This window comes from Lolium perenne, chromosome 5, assembly GCF_019359855.2.
Source record: "Lolium perenne isolate Kyuss_39 chromosome 5, Kyuss_2.0, whole genome shotgun sequence".
Lineage (NCBI taxonomy): Eukaryota > Viridiplantae > Streptophyta > Magnoliopsida > Poales > Poaceae > Lolium > Lolium perenne.
The window spans coordinates 20775078-20799622 of NC_067248.2; the positions used below are offsets into that span (position 1 = coordinate 20775078).

Below are 24545 nucleotides of genomic sequence, written 5' to 3' on the forward strand. Positions count from 1 at the left end.
GTGGTGAAGCAGAGGCGCGCGCGGGCTTCTTCAGAATGCCAGGGGTTGCATTTATATACTACAGGAAGACAAGGAGGCGTCGCCTCCGCCCTCCGCAGTGGGAAAACATAAGACTTCGGGACCCGAAGAATTTACCAGGGGAGATATTGGAGCGTGAAACGAAGGGTCGCTTGTGGCTAGGTGGGGATGGGAGAACAATTACCTTTGCCCATTTTGCATTAGGAATCCAGATTGGCCGGCAGTTGCAACATGGTTCAAGTTGCCGACCTTGATGCCCTCTTCTTGGACCGACGTTTAAACGGTGCCCGATTGGCAATCTTCTTTAAATATCCATACGTTGGCATATAAAAGAAAGGACACAAAATCCCTCTTATTGCTAATTGCGTGGGAGATTTGGCAGGCCGGAGCGAAGTAGACGATTTTTTTAGCATGAGGTACTCACAGTGAATGCACTTGCTATTCACATTCGAGATGAAGCAGCCCTATGGCACATGGCAGGGCAATGATCCCTTTCGGCCCAGGTTGAGTCTATTTTTTTTTTGGCAACAACCCTTGTTTTTCCTTCTTTCTTTTGGACGACTTGTGTGTTGCTCATGTTTTCCCGTCCTTTTGGTTGTATCATTTGAGTGTACCTTAACCTTCTATCTATCTATACCTAATAATAAAGAAAATAAGGCTTCTTGTTGATCCGTTTTTTGTTGCCCCTAATTTTCATCGTAATTACACCAGCTGCCACCGGCAAGTCAAGGAAAAAAACGGTTCGTAAAACTTTGGATTAGGTCCGTGCTGTTTCTTGTGGCCCGTCAGCCTTCGTATTTCGAGTGTACACGCTTCCTTCGTTCGTCAAACCCCGTATACGAGCTGGTCACCAAAACGTGATGGTTACGAACTGGGCCAGGTCACGTTCTTAAACATGCGAGGCCAGAATCAATGTCCATATATGGTCTAACGCGAAACAAAATCCTGATGTACGCGGCGACGAAGCTCCTTCTCCAGCAAAGGCAAGCGCTCTCCCGCCCCAGGCCTCATGCAACAGTCGTCCGTGATGACGGATGTCGGCGCTTTGCCCTCCTTCCTCCTCTAGCTCCTCTTCTTGTTGGCACTTCGTGGTCACGGCTGCAAAAAGGCAACGGCGATGGAGGCAATGCCGACATTGAGAAACATGAATCGGACTGGCGACTACGGCTCGGCGAGCACCACGTGAGATAGGCATCGCCCCGTGACCGTGAGTTTAGGGCCGATCGTTTAAGCCTCGCGCAATGCGGCCTCCTCCGGCTCTTTACCGTGGCAGTACTGCAGGGGAAGAAGAAGATAGCCTTTGTTTCATCCGTCCATGGCCAGCGCTCGGCGCGGAGAAACGAGAAACAGGGGAGCGGCTGTCAAGAAGAAAAAACAAAGCCTCCACTATTGCCTATGACTACTGACGGTGGCGTCCGTTCATGGCCGGCTGACCTTCAGAGAAAAGGAGCAGGTCATCCCTGTCCACGGTTCAGGCCCCAGCCACGCCATCACTACGGGAGAAACTCCATGTGCCGACGGCCAGCCCATGTGCCGACGGCCAAATGTCGGGGCCGTCGGCACAGAGGCCTCCAGCTACCGGCGACGGAGCTCACCGTCGGCACAGCATGGCCGTCGGCACAACGCACGGTACACCGACGGCCACCCTCGGCGCAACCGCGGCCGTCGGCACAGCTAGGTGGAGCCCGAAGGTCACCGTCGGCACATCTGCAACCGTCGGTACACGATCTGACAGGAGGGCCCAGCCGTTAAACTGTCACGGCGCCGTCTGCACTGTGCCGACGGTAGCCCACGGCGCAACGGCGGCCGTCGGCACAACGATCGATCATGGGTCCCCCTTATGCTGTGCCGACGGTGACCCACGGCACAACGGCGGCCGTCGGCACAGCCAATTATGCACATTTTTTGGTTTTTCCTATTTTTTTTTTGCATCAAAGAGATAATTATTACACATATAATTATTAATCCATATCATTTTTTTTGTTTATTTATTTCTCACTGCTATTTTGGCGAACCCCTTTGCGAGAAATCTATATATATGTATAAGGGCGGTATAGAACCCCTTCGCCAGAAATCGAACCTCGGAGGGGGTGAATGGCCCACACACGATACAAAATACTTAAGACCCACACACGATACAAAATACTTAAATAACTAGACTCACACACATACCAAAGCGCTTACAGAACTAGACCCACACACGAACCGAAACAGTTAAAGAACTACACCCACACAGAGGAAGCAAAACACTTAAAGAAACTACACCCACACACATGAACCAAAACACTTAAAGAACTAGACCCACACACAAACCAAAGCTTTTAAAGAACACTGGGTCGACACATGACCCGCTAGACACACGGACTCGACACACACATATTAATCAGAGAAGTCGAAATCTTCATCCTCGGCTGGGGTGTCCTCAAGCGGTGGTTGTGAGGTTCCACAACCACCGTTCATCATTCTCCCCATGTCGACGCCTCTCCTTTGGCGTACTCTGCTTCAACCTCGGCCTTCCTCTGCCGCTTTCCCGCCCTCCTCTCTCTCCCGTACGTCCGCTTCTCCTTCCGGAATGCGCGCGTTGCCTCGACGTCTCCGGATGGTCTCTGCGCCACCGTGCCATGAACTGCTCGTCCGCCTCGGTGGTATCAATCCGCCGCTGGCCAGCCCTCAGACCGCCGCGCTTCACCCCGTGAGCGAAGTAGTGGCTCGCAGAGAGACTCGAGCTTCCGTCGAGACCCGACCTCCGGGAAGTTCATTTCGTGGCGCGGCCGGCCAAACCTCCAAGCCGCAACGTCGTATGCGCGGGCAGCAGCCTCCTTCGTGTAGAAGGTGCCGAGCCACACACGCGTACCACCGGCGGTGATTTCAGCCGCGAAATGTCCCGCAGGCCGCAGGCGAACGCCGATGAAGCCCGTGTTGCTACGGCGACGAGGAGCCATCTCAGCGGCAGCTCAGCTCAGAGGATTTTGTGGTTCTATTGGATGAGAGAAGTGATGAAGGGAGAAATGTTGCTGGTGCTGTTAGTGGAGAAGGCATGGCTATATATAGGCCGACGAGGGGCTGAAACGGCGGGAAAACAAGGCGGGAGAGAATGGGCGGGAAAGGGTGGGCGGGAAAAAAGGGCGGGAGAGAAGCAGCGGGAAAGGGTGGGCGGGAAAAAAGGGCGGGAGAGAAGGAGCGGGAAAGGGTGGGCGGGAAAAAAGGGCGGGAGAGAAGCAGCGGGAAAAGGGTGGGCGGGAAAAAAAGGGCAGGAGAGATTCTGCATGTATAGGGGGGAACTCCCTCGGAGGTGAACCGGAGAGAACCTTGGGATCATAGGGTATGGTACTTGTTTCCACATGTACCTATGACCTAAGCAAGCTCAAACGTAGGCATACGCCCACCGGGGAACCCCCGATGGGATGCAGTCAAAGGGGTAGACGGCGCGGTCAACAGAACTAGGGTTTCGTTAGAAATCGAGCATCGGACCTAGGGAATGGCCCCAAAAGTTGTGTGTGTCCACATGGCATGCACAAAAGTGATTTGAGATGGTTCTATATCCAATGCTACCCCCTCCGGGTGTGCCCGGCTTCTCGGACATGGGGTTCCTACACTTAGGCAGATTCTGCATGTATAGGGGGGAACTCCCTCGGAGGTGAACCGGAGAGAACCTTGGGATCATAGGGGATGGTACTTGTTTCCACGTGTACCTATGACCTAACCAAGCTCAAACGTAGGCATACGCCCACCGGGGGAACCCCGATGGGATGCAGTCAAAGGGGTAGACGGCGCGGTCAACAGAACTAGGGTTTCGTCAGAAATCGAGCATCGGACATAGGGAATGGCCCCAAAATTTGTGTGTGTCCACATGGCATGCACAAAAGTGATTTGAGATGGTTCTATATCCAATGCTACCCCCTCCGGGTGTGCCCGGCTTCTCGGACATGGGGTTCCTACACTTAGGCAGATTCTGCATGTATAGGGGGGAACTCCCTCGGAGGTGAACCGGAGAGAACCTTGGGATCATAGGGTATGGTACTTGTTTCCACATGTACCTATGACCTAACCAAGCTCAAACGTAGGCATACGCCCACCGGGGGAACCCCGATGGGATGCAGTCAAAGGGGTAGACGGCGCGGTCAACGTAACTAGGGTTTCGTCGTAAATCGAGCATCGGACCTAGGGAATGGCCCCAAAAGTTGTGTGTGTCCACATGGCATGCACAAAAGTGATTTGAGATGGTTCTATATCCAATGCTACCCCCTCCGGGTGTGCCCGGCTTCTCGGACATGGGGTTCCTACACTTAGGCAGATTCTGCATGTATAGGGGGGAACTCCCTCAGAGGTGAACCGGAGAGAACCTTGGGATCATAGGGTATGGTACTTGTTTCCACATGTACCTATGACCTAACCAAGCTCAAACGTAGGCATACGCCCACCGGGGGAACCCCGATGGGATGCGATCAAAGGGGTAGACGGCGCGGTCAACAGAACTAGGGTTTCATCAGAAATCGAGCATCGGACCTAGGGAATGGCCCCAAAAGTTGTGTGTGTCCACATGGCATGCAAAAAAGTGATTTGAGATGGTTCTATATCCAATGCTACTCCCTCCGGGTGTGCCCGGCTTCTCGGACATGGGGTTCCTACACTTAGGCGGTCTCGCATGTATAGGGGGGAACTCCCTCGGAGGTGAACCGGAGAGAACCTTGGGATCATAGGGTATGGTACTTGTTTCCACATGTACCTATGACCTAACCAAGCTCAAACGTAGGCATACGCCCACCGGGGGAACCCCGATGGGATGCAGTCAAAGGGGTAGACGGCGCGGTCAACAGAACTAGGGTTTCGTCAGAAATCGAGCATCGGACCTAGGGAATGGCCCCAAAAGTTGTGTGTGTCCACATGGCATGCACAAAAGTGATTTGAGATGGTTCTATATCCAATGCTACCCCCTCCGGGTGTGCCCGGCTTCTCGGACATGGGGTTCCTACACTTAGGCGGGTCTGCATGTATAGGGGGAACTCCCTCGGAGGTGAACCGGAGAGAACCTTGGGATCATAGGGTATGGTACTTGTTTCCACATGTACCTATGACCTAACCAAGCTCAAACGTAGGCATACGCCCACCGGGGGAACCCCAATGGGATGCAGTCAAAGGGGTAGACGGCGCGGTCAACGTAACTAGGGTTTGGTCATAAATCGTGCATCGGACCTAGGGAATGGCCCAAAAAGTTGTGTGTGTCCACATGGCATGAAAAAATGTGATTTTAGATGGTTCTATATCAAATGCTACCCCTCCGGGTGTGCCCGGCTTCTCGGACATGGGGTTCCTACACTTAGGCGGTCTCGCATGTATAGGGGGAACTCCTCGGAGGTGAACCGGAGAGAACCTTGGGATCATAGGGTATGGTACTTGTTTCCACATGTACCTATGACCTAACCAAGCTCAAACGTAGGCATACGCCCACCGGGGAACCCCGATGGGATGCGATCAAAGGGGTAGACGGCGCGGTCATGAACTAGGGTTTCGTCGTAAATCGAGCATCGGACCTAGGGAATGGCCCCAAAAGTTGTGTGTGTCCACATGGCATGCAAAAAAGTGATTTGAGATGGTTCTATATCCAATGCTACCCCCTCCGGGTGTGCCCGGCTTCTCGGACATGGGGTTCCTACACTTAGGTAGATTCTGCATGTATAGGGGGGAACTCCCTCGGAGGTGAACCGGAGAGAACCTTGGGATCATAGGGTATGGTACTTGTTTCCACATGTACCTATGACCTAACCAAGCTCAAACGTAGGCATACGCCCACCGGGGGAACCCCGATGGGATGCAGTCAAAGGGGTAGACGGCGCGGTCAACAGAACTAGGGTTTCATCAGAAATCGAGCATCGGACCTAGGGAATGGCCCCAAAAGTTGTGTGTGTCCACATGGCATGCAAAAAAGTGATTTGAGATGGTTCTATATCCAATGCTACTCCCTCCGGGTGTGCCCGGCTTCTCGGACATGGGGTTCCTACACTTAGGCAGATTCTGCATGTATAGGGGGGAACTCCCTCGGAGGTGAACCGGAGAGAACCTTGGGATCATAGGGTATGGTACTTGTTTCCACATGTACCTATGACCTAACCAAGCTCAAACGTAGGCATACGCCCACCGGGGAACCCCGATGGGATGCGATCAAAGGGGTAGACGGCGCGGTCAACGTAACTAGGGTTTCGTCGTAAATCGAGCATCGGACCTAGGGAATGGCCCCAAAAGTTGTGTGTGTCCACATGGCATGCACAAAAGTGATTTGAGATGGTTCTATATCCAATGCTACCCCCTCCGGTGTGCCGCTTCTCGGACATGGGGTTCCTACACTTAGGCAGATTCTGCATGTATAGGGGGGAACTCCCTCGGAGGTGAACCGGAGAGAACCTTGGGATCATAGGGTATGGTACTTGTTTCCACATGTACCTATGACCTAACCAAGCTCAAACGTAGGCATACGCCCACCGGGGGAACCCCAATGGGATGCAGTCAAAGGGGTAGACGGCGCGGTCAACAGAACTAGGGTTTCGTCAGAAATCGAGCATCGGACCTAGGTGGCGATGATGCTGGCGGGGTCCGGCCAGCCGCATGGACGTCCTGCCTGCCTTGCTGGGGGTTTCAAGCCTCAGAGGAACTTCACGCAGATCAAGGCTACCCTCCCCTCCGGCAGCTACGCTACCTCCTCGCGGACTACGTGCCGTTCTCGGGTAGAGGTAGATGTAAGTCATCCACACTTTCATCCTCTGTTTTGACTCTTGTTCCTGAATGGCTATGTTGATGAGACGCATTATTTCTGAAATTGTAGACTCAGCTCGAGGAGGCCTATGCAGTAGCTTACGAGGAGTATCTCGAGAAGATTAAGGAGCATGACCTTGTGAAAGATGCCTATGTCCAGTGGACGAGCAACCAGATGGCGGTAAGTTTCAATCTCTATGGATGCAAAACATCATAAGTCCCCATGTTTGAATCTGAGCTATCTCTCCCGTTTCTTGCAGAGTTTCACTCGGTTCATGATGACTGGAGTGCGAGAGGAACCACTCCCAGAGCCACCTCATCCGGGGCCGACACCAGTGTTCCCGTCCAAGGAGGAGTTCTATATCATGTACAAGCGTCAGCGTCAGTTGACCCCGGTAAGTTGCTAACTTGGCTAAGTTGCTAACTTGGTGTGACATGGCTAAGTTGCTAACTCCCTCCAACATGTAGGGATTGGGAGAATCCGGGAACGACACTCCTTGTGGTACGCCGATGCACCCCGGTCGCCATTCTCCTGGTGCTTCGCCCGACCCTCGGCATTTTACTGCGGCCGGTGGCTCTCGTCGTGGTTCTACCTCCCCGAGCACCGTCGAAATACAGCGGCCTCACTTCACCCACTCGGAGCTAGATCGTCTGTAGCTAGATCGTCACTCGGGTGGTGCACCACCATAGTTTCTACATTGTACTAGCACATGATGACACGCTCCATCTTTGTAGTGGATCCGGTGTATGTACCATGGTCTTGTATGCTATATTTGTGCTATTTGTGAGATTTGATGCTATATTTGTGAGATTTGGTGCTATACGGTGATATCTTTTTGCTATATGGTGCTATATATGTTACTGGATATTCAATCTTATAATATGTGCATTTTGTGCGATTTTCTGAGCAAATGAGGCCAAATTGGCAAAAATCAGAAAAAAACTGGGCCTGGTTGTGCCGACGGTGTCACCGTCGGCACTGGCCCGTAGCTGTGCCAAATGGCAGGGTCTGTGCCGACGGTGACACCGTCGGCACAGCCGGCCCAGGTTTCGCGCGTTTTTTTCCAGTTTGAATGCCACCGGTTTGCCGCCAGTTCTGGGGAAAAAAAAGGGAAACTATGCCGACGGTTACACCGTCGGCACAGCTGGGGACGTTGACGGCGCCGGCGTGACGGCTGGGTGGCTCTGCCGACGATGGGGCGGCCGACGGCCACCGTCTAGCCGTCGGCGTACGACTGTGCCGACGGTGCCTTGCTGTGCCGACGGTGCGCGCGCAGACCCCGACGCCTGGTATGCCGACGGGGAGACGCCGACGGTGACCGTCGGCAGAGACTGTTCCGACGGTGAACATTGTTGTGCCGACGGTGCGGGGCCGTCGGTGTAGCCGGTCGTCCCCGTAGTGCATGGAGAATCCACAAGATGGAATTAAGAAAATTGGATAAGGATAGAGGAAATTATGTCACAGTATTGATAAAGGATAGAGGAACTAAAATATTAAGTTATGTAGCCAACATAAAAAATAACAAGATGATGTTTACAATATAGTAATAGACACATACTATTCACAATATAACAAAAATCCATGTTCTCTTTTTTGTGTACGTCCAACATAAATTCGAATTTTTCCTTGAAAATTGATACGTGTAAGTAGGATGGTGACATGTACGTGCGTGAATTATTTCAAAAAAATTGACACATTTAAATAGGGTTATTCAAATATTTTGAATTTCAGGGTACGGTGCACCCGAGTGCACCACCCTATCTTTACTATTAGTTTGCAATGCAACCGTGGTACGTCTGCTCAGTCTTCGGTCCGTATACGAGCATGAAATGTATGGAAGTACACCCTGATATAGTTTTTGGAATTATGATTTACAAGAGAGTGCCGATAATTATGATTTGATGAAACGTATAAGTATCATTTTCCTTCTCCCAATACAACGCATGGGCACTTTTACTAGTCTAATCAAAGAATTTAGTAGTTCTCCTCCTAACAAAAAAAGGAAACGCTTGAAATCAGTCGACCGATCACCTCTGACTCTGCAGCGCTGTTGTCTGGCTTTCCTTTTCTCACGCTGCCGCTGCGTTGCTTTCCGAGCTACTGTATAGTCTGCACCGCACCCTGCCGCTTCAATTCCTCTCTCTCCTCAATATTCCTCACGCAAGTGGACCAAGACACCATTTCATGTTGCATGCTTTCTTATGTTACAGCTTTTTGACCTGCTAGCATGTGAGGCGTAGCCCATTGCCTCTATTCTGTAGTCAAATATTACTAATAATGTTCACTACTGCAGAAAGGCTTATAGCTTCCAGGTGATTAGTGACAGGCAAAATTCTGCCTGTCACTAGTAGGTGTATCAGTGACAGGCACATATAAACCTGTCACTGGTACAAAATACTAGTGACTGGCATATAAAAAAGAATGTCACTAGTCTTTTTTCTAAAGGACGGTTGGAACTGAAAATATTTTAATGACAGGCTAATAAAAAAGCATGTCACTACCAATCCATGTTAGCCCACCAGCTCCTCATCAACTGTCAACACCCGGATTTTTAAGTCTGAATGCCTATTATGTCGTACATCGCAATCCCAGGAATATTGTTGTTGCGGGGCATAATAGTTAAGTATCACAGTCATCATTCATTACAAACCATATTGTCTTACAATAGGAATCACATCATCCATATTACACGAATAGTTGATCTATAGATCAACGAACAAACACAAGTTCAATGGCGGAAGCATAAAGATAAAGGGACTCTTTAGTCCACAGGCCAACGCTTGACGTTGGAAGACTCGTAGTTGTCGTAGGTATCCTGCTGGTCATCCCCGAGGTAGTTCTGCTCACCTTCATACTCTGGCCATTTGAATAGCCAGGGACAAAGCCGTAAGTACGCTGAGTACTTGCAAACTAATACTAAAGTAAGCGCTAAACAATTTGAGTAAGGGGGGGGTGCTAAGCTCTAGTTTCAAATGCATAAAGCCAAGTTTGAGTTCACAGTATTTGAGCAAAGATTTATTCAAGAACTAACTAACTCAAGTGGAAACATTAGTGTCATTCCCACAAACTTGGTTGTGATTCAAACAAGTCACCAAAATCAACATTCATTTTCCCCACATTTTCAAAGAAATCTGACACCGGAAAACTGTATGGCCTTTCCAGCCGTCCGTAACCGTGGACACGGCTATTCGAATAGATTCACACTCTGCAGAGGTTGCACACTTGTGCCACAACATTTGATTTCATCCGTCGGGATAACCCCGAATCATCGTAACACAGTACGCGGATCATCAACCATAACCTTTCACTTACAAACCCTAGTATGAGCACCTCTCCCCATGAGCTTGGCCTCCCAGTGAAAACCAACTGTCAACCTGGGAACTGCACAGGGCTTGGCCTTACAATTCACCTTCATTCACATCATTTCTCAACAACGGAGGCAGCCTCGGCATAACCCCTATGATGTGTGTTTAGAGGGAACCCATAGTAAGATACGTAAACTTCCAGTTAAGCCCTACCCATAATCAGATATTGTGGGGGTACTCAAAATTGGAAAGGTATCGCATTCAACCCAATATCAGTTTTGTATCAAAAATCACCATCTTCTCTTGTTCATAAACCTTTTCAAAAGTCAATCAATGGAATGACTCATCATTCCAAGGTTTCAACATCAAGTTCCCAACTAGATTAGTCAAGTTTTAGTAATTTATCACTAGCACTAATCATGAGGGGTGCTATATTGCTTGGCTAACTTAAGGCTAAGATCTTTACACTAGTAATCCTAATCACTTAGACCAAACTATCTTATCTCAAAACTCTTTGAAAAAACAAGTAGAACTTGTATAGTAAAAACTTGGGACAGGCTGGTGTTAAGACAAGTATGATTCATGGTGCCTTGCCCCAAAGGAGCTTTGCACTTTGCAAGAGTATGAGCTTGCCTTGGTAGTTCTCAAGGTTCTCTTCTTCTTCCTCTTGATAGTATCCTTCCTCCTCCTGGTAGTCTCCGGTGCTAGCGTCTAAATTTGAATACGAGTATAATTACTCACTAATTCAATGACTATTCCACACATCATATTTATTCACACAAACTAGACTAAGCACACAAATAATTCCATTTAGGTGCATTGGTTGTGTGACTTGAAGGAAGAATAAGTTCCTCTTATTTCATATGTGAGACTTAATGTCCATAGGGTTCTTTGGGAATAAATTCCTCTCATTGAAATCTTCTTAAGATTTAATTTCTCAAACCATAATACATGAACTTATGTTGACCAAGGTCAACCATTCATTATCATCATTTGAGAAAATGATTTAAATGAGGTAGACCACCTCATACCATTTATTGATTCTACAATTGATTTAAATCTCCAAGCATTTCATATAAGAGTGTTTGACCAGGGGTTCAAACATCACATGAATTCACTTGAGACAAGATTTAAATGAAGTAAAACACTTCATAAGGTTTGCATAATAGTTTTGGACAATATCACCTAGTTAAACTAGTCATATTGCCCCCTATTTCAACTAGGGCATGATCATGCAAAGTGACCACACCATTTTCTTGCAGAAACAAATAGTGTAAGTCATAAGTGAGCTACTAGAGTTGGAAAAATTTAAATATCTATTTTGGTTGATTTTTAAGAATTGTTTGAATAGGGAAAAGTCCCTGCCTTCATCTTTTTGTCAGATTAATTCTACCACAGATCTCAAGGTGAGACCAGTGCCGAGTTGTAGAACTTTTCCATAGCTTTCTAACAACATAAAGTTTGTTAAATTTGGCCAAGCCAAACAGATTCTGTGGATTTTCAAAGTTGGGTACAGTATTGAAATTAAATGGATTTGAAAAATTCAGATTTGAATTGCTGGGCTGCGCGGGAAAGCTAACTGGGCCAAAACGAAATAAAATGGCCCAAGCCAGCCCACCACGCGTCCACGCACGCGTGGGCTGCCTGACTGGTGGGATCCACTAGTCAGTGGCGTTTAAAACCCGAAACGGTATGGCTAACGTGGGGCGTTGGATTAGATCACAGATCGACGGCTCACGCTCGTCGTCGTCGACGGCGAGAGAGGGGTTCGCCGGCGGCTCAGGTAGGGGGTCGGAGGGCTTACGGTGGCTCCAGCTATGGTTGGTAGTGTGCACGGTGAAGTTGTGGACGACGGCGAGGTTCATGGTACCGGCGGTGGCTCCAGGGGCGGCTTCCTTCTCCGGCGATCGTCGGCTACTGTGGGCGAGGGCGATCTAGCAATTGGGAGCTTCTGGTGGCTAATCGAGCATGGCGAGGTGGCGAGGAAGTCGAGGAAGGGGAGGGGAGTGTTGCGGTGTGAAGGAATCGTCGAGGCAGGGCCTCCTTTTATAGGCTCGAGGTTGGCCGTGGGTGCTGCGGCAGGGTCGACAAGGGCGCGGCTTCTCCGGCGTGCTAGAGGGCTAGGCGATGACGCGATCGTGTTCACGACATCATTTGCGGTGCTGAGAGCGTGAACGGCGCGGCAAGGGGGTGCGTGTGTTGGTCGGGTTCTTGCATGTACTGGCGCGGCCGTGGCGGGCGCGCTCGTCCTCTCCGGCGACCGTAGGGGCTAGGTGGTGACGACGGCGTGTCCGGTGGACTCCGCGTGGCGAGAGAAGTACCAGGGCGCGCGGATATGGTCGGGGTATGGCGAGATTCGGCGAACGCCGCGTGGCCGTGTCGCGCGCGTCCGTGCATGGTGACGTCGCCCATGCCGTTGGCGGCGTACCTGGAGCGTACTGGGCGCGTCCATGGCGGGTCGTGGCCACGTCCTCTCGGTCAATGGCGAGTACGGGAAATCTTCTGGGATCATGGGCGAGCTGTTTGACATGGTGGCGAGGTCGGGAGAGACAGGGAGAGAGGGGTGGTGCGTCGAGGGGAACGTGGCCGGCATGGCCATGGCCAGCCATGTTCTGGTCGTCTCCAAAGGGTGCCAAGGCATGGGTTAGGTTTAGGTGTGTCCAAGGATCAGTGCTAGGGCAGGTGGTGCAAAAGAAATGGCAAGATTTGATCAAATTTTGCAAAGTGAGAATCTTGCCAATGTTTCAAAGTTCCATCTTTGCTAGCTTCTAACTTTTGATCCAAGGAGAATTTGGTGTGATGATCTTCACAAAAGTTGTTCACCTGGTTGAGTACTTGGATGTGGTGCGAAGACTTGTGCTGGTTTAGTTTGAAAATTTTGAAATACAGAGGCTCAAAGTAGTGACCAGAGAGTAAAAGTCAAAAATGACCATTATTCCATGTGATCAAGATTTTGAATTTTGATTTGGTTCAAAGGTGTCTCTTTGATTCTCCAAAGTTGTAATAACTATAAAATAGCATATTACAAGTAATGGTGAAGATCAAATGGGTCTTAGGTCAAGATTTGCAAAAATGGCATAAGCCATAAGTTAGGGTTTTTAGGGTTTTCCTCCTTTTTCATTTCTTTCTATTTTTGGTGGAATTGTTTTGTGATCTTCACTTGATCACTTTAGGGTTTTAGAGTTCATCAAACAAACAACAAAACAATCATCATGGCATATCACACAAAATGCACAAGTCCTATGCATGGCACTATATGCAATTGAAGAGTTTTTGTTGGTTCTGAAATTTGGAATTTTGAAATTCTTTCTCTCTCTTTTATTGAAATTTGGGATGTTACATCAACCGTGGGCTGGTCCTTCCCACGTTGGTCGTACCTAGACCGATCTAGCATTAATGAGCAGAGATTGGACGTGGCCGGAGGAGTCTACTCGACGCCGCACAACCCGAGTCCAGGCAGAGTCGACTTGCGAGATAATACTAGAGTACTATTAAAAGAGCCAGAGTGGTAAATCCGGACAATCATACCATCGAATCACCACAACCATCGGTTTAAATTTACTTCTAAAACGGTGTTAGAAGCCATAATCCCGCGCCTAATCCAAACAAACCGCTTCCCCCTTACAAACCCTTCCCCCTTACAAACCCTTCCCCGTTACAAACCCTTCCCCCTTACAAAAGATCTCGTCCCGAGATCTTAAAGAAAATTAGGTGCTAAAGAGATCGGGGTATTCTTTCTTCATGTCTTCCTCTCGTTCCCAAGTAGCTTCATCTTCAGTATGGTTGCTCCACTGTATCTTCAGAAACTTGATGCTTCGCGTGCGAGTGGTTCGGTAAGCTTCTTCCAGGATGCGAATCGGCACTTCGCGGTAGGTCAGGTCTTGATTGATGTCCACCGATCGGTGATCGATATTCTTGAACACTTCGGTCTTCTCGGGGACTTCAAGGCACTTCCGGAGGAGTGAGATGTGAAACACGTCGTGCACAGCCGACATTTCTTCAGGTAACTCTAGTTGATAGGATACTTCGCCTCGGCGACTCAGAACTTTGAAGGGTCCGACATATCGGGGCGCAAGCTTTCCTTTCAGCTGGAATCTCTGCATTCCTTTCAGGGGGATACCTTGAGATAGACAAAATCTCCAATCTCAAAAGTCATCTCCCGGCATCTCTTGTCGGCGTAACTCTTCTGTCTTGATTGCGCCGTCTTGAGGTACTCACGGATCTTGTGCACCTTCTCTTCAGCTTCACGAAGAACATCTGGTCCAAAGACTTGGCTTTCTCCGACTTCTGACCAGTTCAGGGGGGTACGGCACTTCCTTCCGTACAGGGCTTCAAAGGGGGCCATCTGTAAGCTGGCTTGATAGCTATTGTTATATGAGAATTCTGCATAAGGCAAGCAGTCTTCCCACTTGGATCCATATTCCAGTACACATTCTCTCAACATGTCCTCCAGGATTTGGTTGACTCTTTCAGTTTGTCCGTCGGTCTGCGGATGATAGGCGGTGCTGAAATTCAAACGAGTTCCTAGTCCTTCATGCACTTTCTGCCAGAATCTTGAGGTGAATTGCGATCCTCTATCTGACACTATAGACTTTGGTGACGAGGGAATACCTCGGCAATGCCTACGTATTGTAGACTAGGGTTTCGGGAGAGCGACGATGGAGATTCTGGGGACGAGATTAGGCACACGACGTACCCAGCTTCGGGTCCCCTCGGTGGAGGATCCCTACGTGCTGCTAGCAATCCACTATATGATCACAATATGTTTACATGGTGTCGCCGTAGGCGGAGTTATGTTGTCTATCTCTATGTCTATATCTTCGCCCCCCTTTATTTCGGGTCCCCTGGCTAGCTTTATATATGCATCCAGCCTAGGGTTTTACAAGAGTCCTAGTCGACTACTTCTTCGGGTTGCCTTGTTGGGCCTTCTCTCCATATTGGGCCGAGCCGATCCAGGTATAACAATAATGGGTACCCGAAGGGTATGCCCATGTCAGTAGCCCCCAAGATTTTAGGGAAGTCGAAGACTTGCGTAGAAACTCCAAGCATAACCATCTCCGAAGTCGAAGAAAATACCAGGCGAGGTCCATGTCGTAGATCATGTGTAGTGTAGATGATGTCGACGATTCTTGAAATTATCGGGTGCGCGACCAGCGCTCCCGATAGGAGTAGCCCCCGAGTCTATGGACAAGTTCTCTCACTTGGGCATAGACTCAAGTTGTACTACTCGATGAAGAACTTTAACTATATTTCTGGAGGACTTGATGAAATCCATGTGGTCCCGATGGGAGTAGGCTCTACTCGAGTCGTAGAATCGAGTTGAGTCTACAAACCTTGATTATCGTAGATGCTCTCGAAGTTATTTTCTATCGGGCGCGCGACCAGCGCTCCCGATGGGAGTAGCCCCCGAGGCTACAGCCAAGTACTTGTGCTTGGTTGTAGGCTCAACACCTTATGCCGCAATATTGTCATTCTTTCTCAAACTTTTCATATTTGTCGGGCGCGCGAACAGCGCTCCCGATGGGAGTAGCCCCCGAGGCTACAGCCAAGGACTTGTGCTTGGTTGTAGGCTCAACTTGCTTTTAATTGACTCCACAATTTTTCTCTTTCTTGTATCTTATCGAGAGGGTAAACAATGCTTCTCGATAAGAGTAGCCCCCGAGCCTATGAGGAGGTGCTTGCACCTGGCATAGGCTCAAGTTGTACTACTCAATAAAGAACTTGGCGCAGCCCCTCTTTTTATCGAATCCAGGCCGTTGCTATTTTTATGTGACATCCATATCTATATTGCACAGGGATAATGGTAGTTGGGTCTAGTTCATCTGACGGATCAGGTACTAGTTAACTGCTCTAGTGGCAATCCGCAAAAACCTACTTCAAGATCACATCCCCGGACATGATCTCGGGATACTGGTGCTAACTCGACAGGTGCCGCTTAAGGTCTTACCATTCTGTCGAGTCCCAGTCATATTTTATCGGGTCCACAGCGCGTCCGCTGGGATATTTCTTCACATCTTTTGATGTGGAAAAAAGTAGCAGAGCGCAGTCTTTGGCGATGCCACGCCACACAGGACGGACCCGGGGTCTTACCTTCGCAGAGTTTTGCGGCATTCAGAGATTGTTCGCGACTTTGGCGCTCTGAGAATATTTTGACAAGTGCCTTGTTCGGCTGATGCAATGACCCATTTTGCGGGTTCTTCTATATTTTTCTCGGGCGTGATGAGACAGCCGAATATATTGGGTTTTTCTATATTGTCGTCAAGCACATCGCCGATGCTCTTGCTCGAAACAAATGACGAGTCAATGGACCCGAAGATTTGTCTGTCCTCTCTTTTTTTTTTGTTCCTCCTTGATGATAACTTCGTCGAGTTCCTCCTTTAGGAAAATTTCTTCGGGTCCTCCCTAATTCTTCGGGTCCTTCCTGAGGACAATTTTTTGGGACCTCTTTGAAGATAATTTTTCGGTACCTCCATGAAGATAATTTGTCGAGACCTCCTTGAACATAATTCTTCGGGACCTCCTTGGAGATAATTCTTCGGGACCTCCTTGAATAAAATTTCGTCGGGTTCTCTCAAGATTTCGTCGGGTTCCTCCCTGAAGAAGATTTCGTCGGGTACTCTTTTGATTTTGCCGGGTACTCTTTTGATTTCGTCGGGTTCCTGATTTCGTCGGGTATTTCTTGAGGATAATTTCTCGGGACCTTTTTGAGGATAATTTTTCGGGTCCTGTTCTTTCTTGAAGACAATTTCGTCGAGTTCTCCCTGTAGACAATTTCGTCGAGTTCTCTTTTATATACTTTGAAATTTGCTTTCTCCTGCACAAATGAACAAACTTTTTCTATCTTTTCCTTGACTCTCTTTTTCGCATGCGGTGTCAGATGCTCGGATTCGATGATATGTAAAGTGAATATATGTCGCAGCCCCCGAGCATCGGGTGCGACGAAAGTAAGTAATAATCAACTGTGTGCAAAATAAAAGAACACTTAGCTTTTTGGACACGACGAAGTCGATGCACGATGAAGTCTTCGAGTGTAAATAATAAATCTAGCCAAAGTAGAAACCACCAAATAGCAAATAATGAATGCCGCCAAATTGTTGATGAAGAAATAGCCGAGCCCCCGAGCACTGCTGGGGTGACGTTATGATTTGTTACTTAGATGCTGTGTCGCAGTTGCGACCCGAGGCGAAGTCATGGTTGAGCCCCCGAGTGTTAGCCATGATGTCGAAAGAGGTTGATGGAGTCACGACATGATATACGGTGAAACCATTTAGTATGAAGCCATTGTCAATAATATAATATGATTCCGCGAAGATGAATCCAAGATGAAGTATTTGAGATGAATCCACGTTGAAGATTACGCCATATAGAGCATATATTGAAGATGAATCCGTTGATATCATAAAAGATGAATCCATTGACCCGAAGAATCCAGTAATAACCATAGAAGATAAATCCGCTGATATCATAGAGGATGAATCCATTGATTAAGAAAATAAATCCAGTAATAACCGTAGAAGATGAATCCATCGACCCGGAAACGCATCGGGTAATATTGTGTAAGAGTAAACCATTAATATCCATATAGATGAATCCGAATAAATTCACTGACCCGAAGAAATAAATCCAATAATAATTATCGACTATAAATCCACTGACCCAGAAATCCGCCCGGTAGTATTATATTAGAGGAAACCAACGATAACCCGAAGAAAATCAATCTAGTAAGCCGAAAATAAATCCACTGAGCCGAAGAAGGTAATTTCACTAAGCTGAAAATAAATCCACTGAGCCGAAGGAGATATATCCAGAGCCGAAGAAAAGAAATTCGCCAAGTAATCGAATATATTTGTGGTAATGAAGTAATGGCAGAGCTCCCAGTGTTGAGTGTATTTGCTGTAATATTGTAATGGCACAATCTCCGAATATTCGGGTATAGCAAAAGTAAACAAATAATTGACTCTCGGAAGATGAACACTTAGCTTTATTGTTGGATGCGTCGAGGTCAAGGTGGAAGTAGGTCGTCCGGAAGATGGAGTCTATAGTCACGCGACGCCTGGCCAGAAGTAGTAGATGTGGCCGACGTAGTCGATGAAGAGGGTGCAACCGATGAAGCGGAGACGTCCCGCGTTTTAGCCGAAAGTTGTTGACCTGATATTTTTGTGTCGGACGTTCGTCGCTGACGAACTTGGTTGGCTTGATCCGTGTAGGGGAGCAGCAGTCGATGAGGTGGACGTATTCGGTAATGATGTTGGCTCCTCCGAAGTCGATGGCGATATAAGTTCGTTTGGACTTAACAGCGAAAAAGTTGCCCGAACTGATATGAACCGATTTGCTTCTCCACTCGATGATTTTCTTTGAAGCTTGATTTCCCGATGGCTTCATGTTGAGGCCCGTACAAAAAACCTGTACGGCAGCTCGCTTCCTTTTGTTTTACTGTTTTTTTTAACGAAGTCACATTGGCTGTGTTTGTACTTTGTCTGTTTCTTCTTGGACCTTGATCCGGCTGGCAATCCCTTTCGCTGATCTGATTTTGTTTATTGGAGAGTCCAAATCCCACACGGAAACAAACTCTGAATCTTGAAACTTGTGTAATGTGCACTTCTTTTTCCCTGGAGCCTTGTTGAAAACGTACATACGCACGCATGCCGGCAGCCGAAGCGAACATGCGTGGCGACTTGATCTGCTGTACTCTCTCGAATAATTTACCGTTTGTTTGCGAAGATGACGACGAAGTCGCTGCTTGCTGATGAACTCGAAATTTTCCGATCTTCCGATATCTTTGATGATGGTCTCAACGGATCTCGCCCGGATCACAAAATCCAGTCATCGCTGCTTCCCACAGACGGCGCCAGTTGACGAGGGAATACCTCGGCAATGCCTACATATTGTAGACTAGGGTTTCGGGAGAGCGACGATGGAGATTCCGGGGACGAGATTAGGCACACGACGTACCCAGCTTCGGGTCCCCTCGGTGGAGGATCCCTACGTGCTGCTAGCAATCTACTATATGATCACAATATGTTTACATGGTGTCGCCGTAGGCGGAGTTATGTTGTCTATCTCTATGTCTATATCTTCGCCCCCCTTTATTTCGGGTCCCCTGGCTAGCTTTATATATGCAACCAGCCTAGGGTTTTACAAGAGTCCTAGTCGACTACTTCTTCGGGTTGTCTTGTTGGGCCTTCTCTCCATATTGGGCCGAGCCGATCCAGGTATAACAATAATGGGTACCCGAAGGGTATGCCCATGTCATTCGGAGTTCCATGCAGGGCGACGATTCTGGAGATGTACAGTTCAGCTAGCTTCGGGCCTTGATACGTGGTCTTGACAGCGATGAAGTGGGCTACCTTGGTCAATCTATCCACAACTACCAGATTGAATCATTTCCTTTGCTGGATTTGGGCAAACCGGTGATAAAGTCCATTCCTACCGAATCCCACTTCCATTCTGGTATCTGTAGGGGTTGCAGCAGTCCTGCGGGTCGCTGATGTTCAGCCTTGACTCTCTGACAGATATCACACTTGGCGATGTAACTTCCGATCTCTCTCTTCATTCCATGCCACCAGAATTGCTCCTTAAGTCTTGATACATCTTGGTACCTCCGGGGTGGATTGAGTAAAGGGTGTCATGGGCTTCTTGCAGTATGACTTGCTTGAAGTCTGAGTCCGATGGTACGCAGAGGCGTCCTTTGTACCAAAGAACTCCGGCTTCATCAACAGTGAATCCCGGTGCTTTCCCTGCAGCTATTTGTTTCTTGATTCCGTCAATGCTGGCATTTTCTTTCTGGGCTTTGATGGCGTGTAACTCACACGTTCGTTGGGAACCCCAAGAGGAAGGTATGATGCGCACAGCAGCAAGTTTTCCCTCAGAAAGAAACCAAGGTTTATCGAACCAGGAGGAGCCAAGAAGCACGTTGAAGGTTGATGGCGGCGGGATGTAGTGCGGCGCAACACCAGAGATTCCGGCGCCAACGTGGAACCTGCACAACACAACCAAAGTACTTTGCCCCAACGAAACAGTGAGGTTGTCAATCTCACCGGCTTGCTGTAACAAAGGATTAACCGTATTGTGTGGAAGATGATTGTTTGCGAAAACAAGAGAACAAGATATTGCAAGAGATTGTATTTCAGTAAAGAGAATTGGACCGGGGTCCACAGTTCACTAGAGGTGTCTCTCCCATAAGACGAACAGCATGTTGGGTGAACAAATTACAGTTGGGCAATTGACAAATAAAGAGAGCATGACCATGCACATACATATCATGATGAGTATAGTGAGATTTAATTGGGCATTACGACAAAGTACATAGACCGTCATCCAACTGCATCTATGCCTAAAAAGTCCACCTTCAGGTTATCATCCGAACCCCCTCCAGTATTAAGTTGCTAACAACAGACAATTGCATTAAGTATTGCGCGTAATGTAACTAGTGACTACATCCTTGAACATAGCACTAATGTTTTATCCCTAGTGGCAACAGCACATCCATAACCTTAGTGGTTCTTGTCACTCCTCCGCATTCACGAGAGGCATGAACCCACTATCGAGCATAAATACTCCCTCTTGGAGTTACTAGCATCAACTTGGCCAGAGCATCTACTAATAACGGAGAGCATGCAAGATCATAAACAACACACAAGCATAGCTTTGATAATCAACATAACAAGTATTCTCTATTCATCGGATCCCAACAAACGCAACATATAGAATTACAGATAGATGATCTTGATCATGTTAGGCAGCTCACAAGATCCGACAATGATAGCACAATGGGGAGAAGACAACCATCTAGCTACTGCTATGGACCCATAGTCCAGGGGTAGACTACTCACACATCACACCGGAGGCGACCATGGCGGCGTAGAGTCCTCCGGGAGATGATTCCCCTCTCCGGCAGGGTGCCGGAGGCGATCTCCTGGATCCCCCGAGATGGGATCGGCGGCGGCGGCGTCTCTGGAAGGTTTTCCGTATCGTGGCTCTCGGTACTGGGGTTTTCGTCACGGAGACTTTTTATAGGCGAAAGGACAGGTCAAGAGGCGGCACGGGGGCCCCACACCACAGGGCCGCGCGGCCAAGGGGGGGGGCCGCGCCGCCCTAGGGTGTGGCCCCTCCGTGGCCCCTCTTCGTCTCTCCTTCGGACTTCGGGAAGCTTCGTGAGAAAATAGGCCCCTGGGCTTTGATTTCGTCCAATTCCGAGAATATTTCCTTACTAGGATTTCTGAAACCAAAAACAGCAGAAACAAGAATCGGCACTTCGGCATCTTGTTAATAGGTTAGTTCCAGAAAATGCACGAATATGACATAAAGTGTGCATAAAACATGTAGATAACATCAATAATGTGGCATGGAACATAAGAAATTATCGATACGTCGGAGACGTATCAGCATCCCCAAGCTTAGTTCTGCTCGTCCCGAGCAGGTAAAACGATAACACATATAATTTCTGGAGTGACATGCCATCATAATCTTGATCATACTATTTGTAAAGCATATGTAGTGAATGCAGCGATCAAAACAATGTATATGACATGAGTAAACAAGTGAATCATAAAGCAAAGACTTTTCATGAATAGCACTTCAAGACAAGCATCAATAAGTCTTGCATAAGAGTTAACTCATAAAGCAATAATTCAAAGTAAAGGTATTGAAGCAACACAAAAGAAGATTAAGTTTCAGCGGTTGCTTTCAACTTGTAACATGTATATCTCATGGATATTGTCAACATAGAGTAATATAATAAGTGCAATAAGCAAGTATGTAGGAATCAATGCATAGTTCACACAAGTGTTTGCTTCTTGAGGTGGAGAGAAATAGGTGAACTGACTCAACATTGAAAGTAAAAGAATGGTCCTCCATAGAGGAAAAGCATCGATTGCTATATTTGTGCTAGAGCTTTGATTTTGAAAACATGAAACAATTTTGTCAACGGTAGTAATAAAGCATATGTATCATGTAAATTATATCTTACAAGTTGCAAGCCTCATGCATAGTATACTAATAGTGCCCGCACCTTGTCCTAATTAGCTTGGACTACCGGATCATCACAATGCATTGTTTTTACCAAGTGTCACAAAGGGGTACCTCTATGCCGCCTGTACAAAGGTCTAAGGAGAAAGCTCGCATTGGATTTCTCGCTATTGATTATTCTTCAACTTATACATCCATACCGGGACAACATAGACAACAGATAATGGACTCCTCTTTTATGCATAAGCATATAACAACAATTAATAATTTTCTCATTTGAGATTTGAGGATTGTTGTCCAAAACTGAAACTTCCACCATGGAACATGGCTTTAGTTAAGCGGCCCAATGTTCTTCTCTAACATATGCATGCTTAACCCTATGGTGGTAGATCTCTCTTACTTCAGACAAGACGAACATGCATAGCAACTCACATGAAATTCAACAAAGAGTAGTTGATGGCGTCCCCGATAAACATGGTTATCGCACAACAAGCAACTTAATAAGAGATAAAGTGCATAATTACATATTCAATACCACAATAGTTTAAAGCTATCTGTCCCATGAGCTATATATTGCAAAGGTGAATGATGGAATTTTAAAGGTAGCACTCAAGCAATTTACTTTGGAATGGCGGAAAATACCATGTAGTAGGTAGGTATGGTGGACACAAATGGCATAGTGGTTGGCTCAAGTATTTTGGATGCATGAGAAGTATTCCCTCTCGATACAAGGTTTAGGCTAGCAAGGCTTATTTGAAACAAACACAAGGATGAACCGGTGCAGCAAAACTCACATAAAAGACATATTGAAAACATTATAAGACTCTACACCGTCTTCCTTGTTGTTCAAACTCAATACTAGAAATTATCTAGACCTTAGAGAAACCAAATATGCAAACCAAATTTTAGCATGCTCTATGTATTTCTTCATTAATGGGTGCAAAGCATATGATGCAAGAGCTTAATCATGAGCACAACAATTGCCAAGTATCACATTACCCAATACATTTATAGCAATTACTACATGTATCATTTTCCAATTCCAACCATATAACAATTTAACGAAGGAGAAACTTCGCCATGAATACTATGAGTAGAAACCAAGGACATACTTGTCCATATGCTACAGCGGAGCGTGTCTCTCTCCCATAAAGTGAATGCTAGGATCCATTTTATTCAAACAAAACAAAAACAAAAACAAACCGACGCTCCAAGAAAAAGCACATAAGATGTGATGGAATAAAAATATAGTTTCAGGGGAGGAACCTGATAATGTTGTCGATGAAGAAGGGGATGCCTTGGGCATCCCCAAGCTTAGACGCTTGAGTCTTCTTGATATATGCAGGGGTGAACCACCGGGTGCATCCCCAAGCTTAGAGCTTTCACTCTCCTTGATCATGTTGCATCATACTCCTCTCTTGATCCTTGAAAACTTCCTCCACACCAAACTCGAAACAACTCATTAGAGGGTTAGTGCACATTATAAATTGACATATTCAGAGGTGACACAATCATTCTTAACACTTCTGGACATTGCATAATGCTACTGGACATTAGTGGATCAAAGAAATTCATCCAACATAGCGAAAGAGGCAATGCGAAATAAAAGGCAGAATCTGTCAAAACAGAACAGTTCGTATTGACGAATTTTAAAATGGCACCAGACTTGCTCAAATGAAAATGCTCAAATTGAATGAAAGTTGCGTACATATCTGAGGATCATGCACGTAAATTGGCTTAATTTTCTGAGTTACCTACAGGGAGGTGGACCCAGATTCGTGACAGCAAAGAAATCTGGAACTGTGCAGTAATCCAAATCTAGTACTTACTTTTCTATCAATAGCTTAACTTGGCACAACAAAACTCAAAACTAAGATAAGGAGAGGTTGCTACAGTAGTAAACAACTTCCAAGACACAAAATAAAAACAAAGTACTGTAGGTAAAAACATGGGTTGTCTCCCATAAGCGCTTTTCTTTAACGCCTTTCAGCTAGGCGCAGAAAGTGTGTATCAAGTATTATCAAGAGATGAAGTGTCAACATCATAATTTGTTCTCATAATAGAATCAAAAGGTACCTTCATTCTCTTTCTAGGGAAGTGTTCCATACCTTTCTTGAGAGGAAATTGATATTTTATATTACCTTCCTTCATATCAATGATAGCACCAACAGTTCGAAGAAAAGGTCTTCCCAATATAATGGGGCAAGATGCATTGTATTCAATATCCAAGACAACAAAATCAACGGGAACCAGGTTATTGTTAATGGTAATGCGAACATTATCAACTTTACCCAAAGGTTTCTTTGTAGAATGATCAGCAAGATTAACATCCAAATAACAATTTTTCAGCGGTGGCAAGTCAAGCATATTATAAATTTTCTTAGGCATAACAGAGATACTTGCACCAAGATCACATAAAGCATTACAATCAAAATCTTTAATCTTCATCTTAATGATGGGCTCCCAACCATCCTCTAACTTTTTAGGAATAGAGGCTTCACGCTCTA

At 47.0% G+C, this 24545-nt stretch overlaps 1 pseudogene; it reads left to right on the forward strand.

The window, feature by feature from the left end:
* The first annotated feature begins 12521 nt into the window (after nt 1–12521).
* The window catches only part of LOC127303184 (mRNA export factor GLE1-like), a 70614-nt pseudogene continuing 58590 nt past the window's right edge, over nt 12522–24545 (forward strand).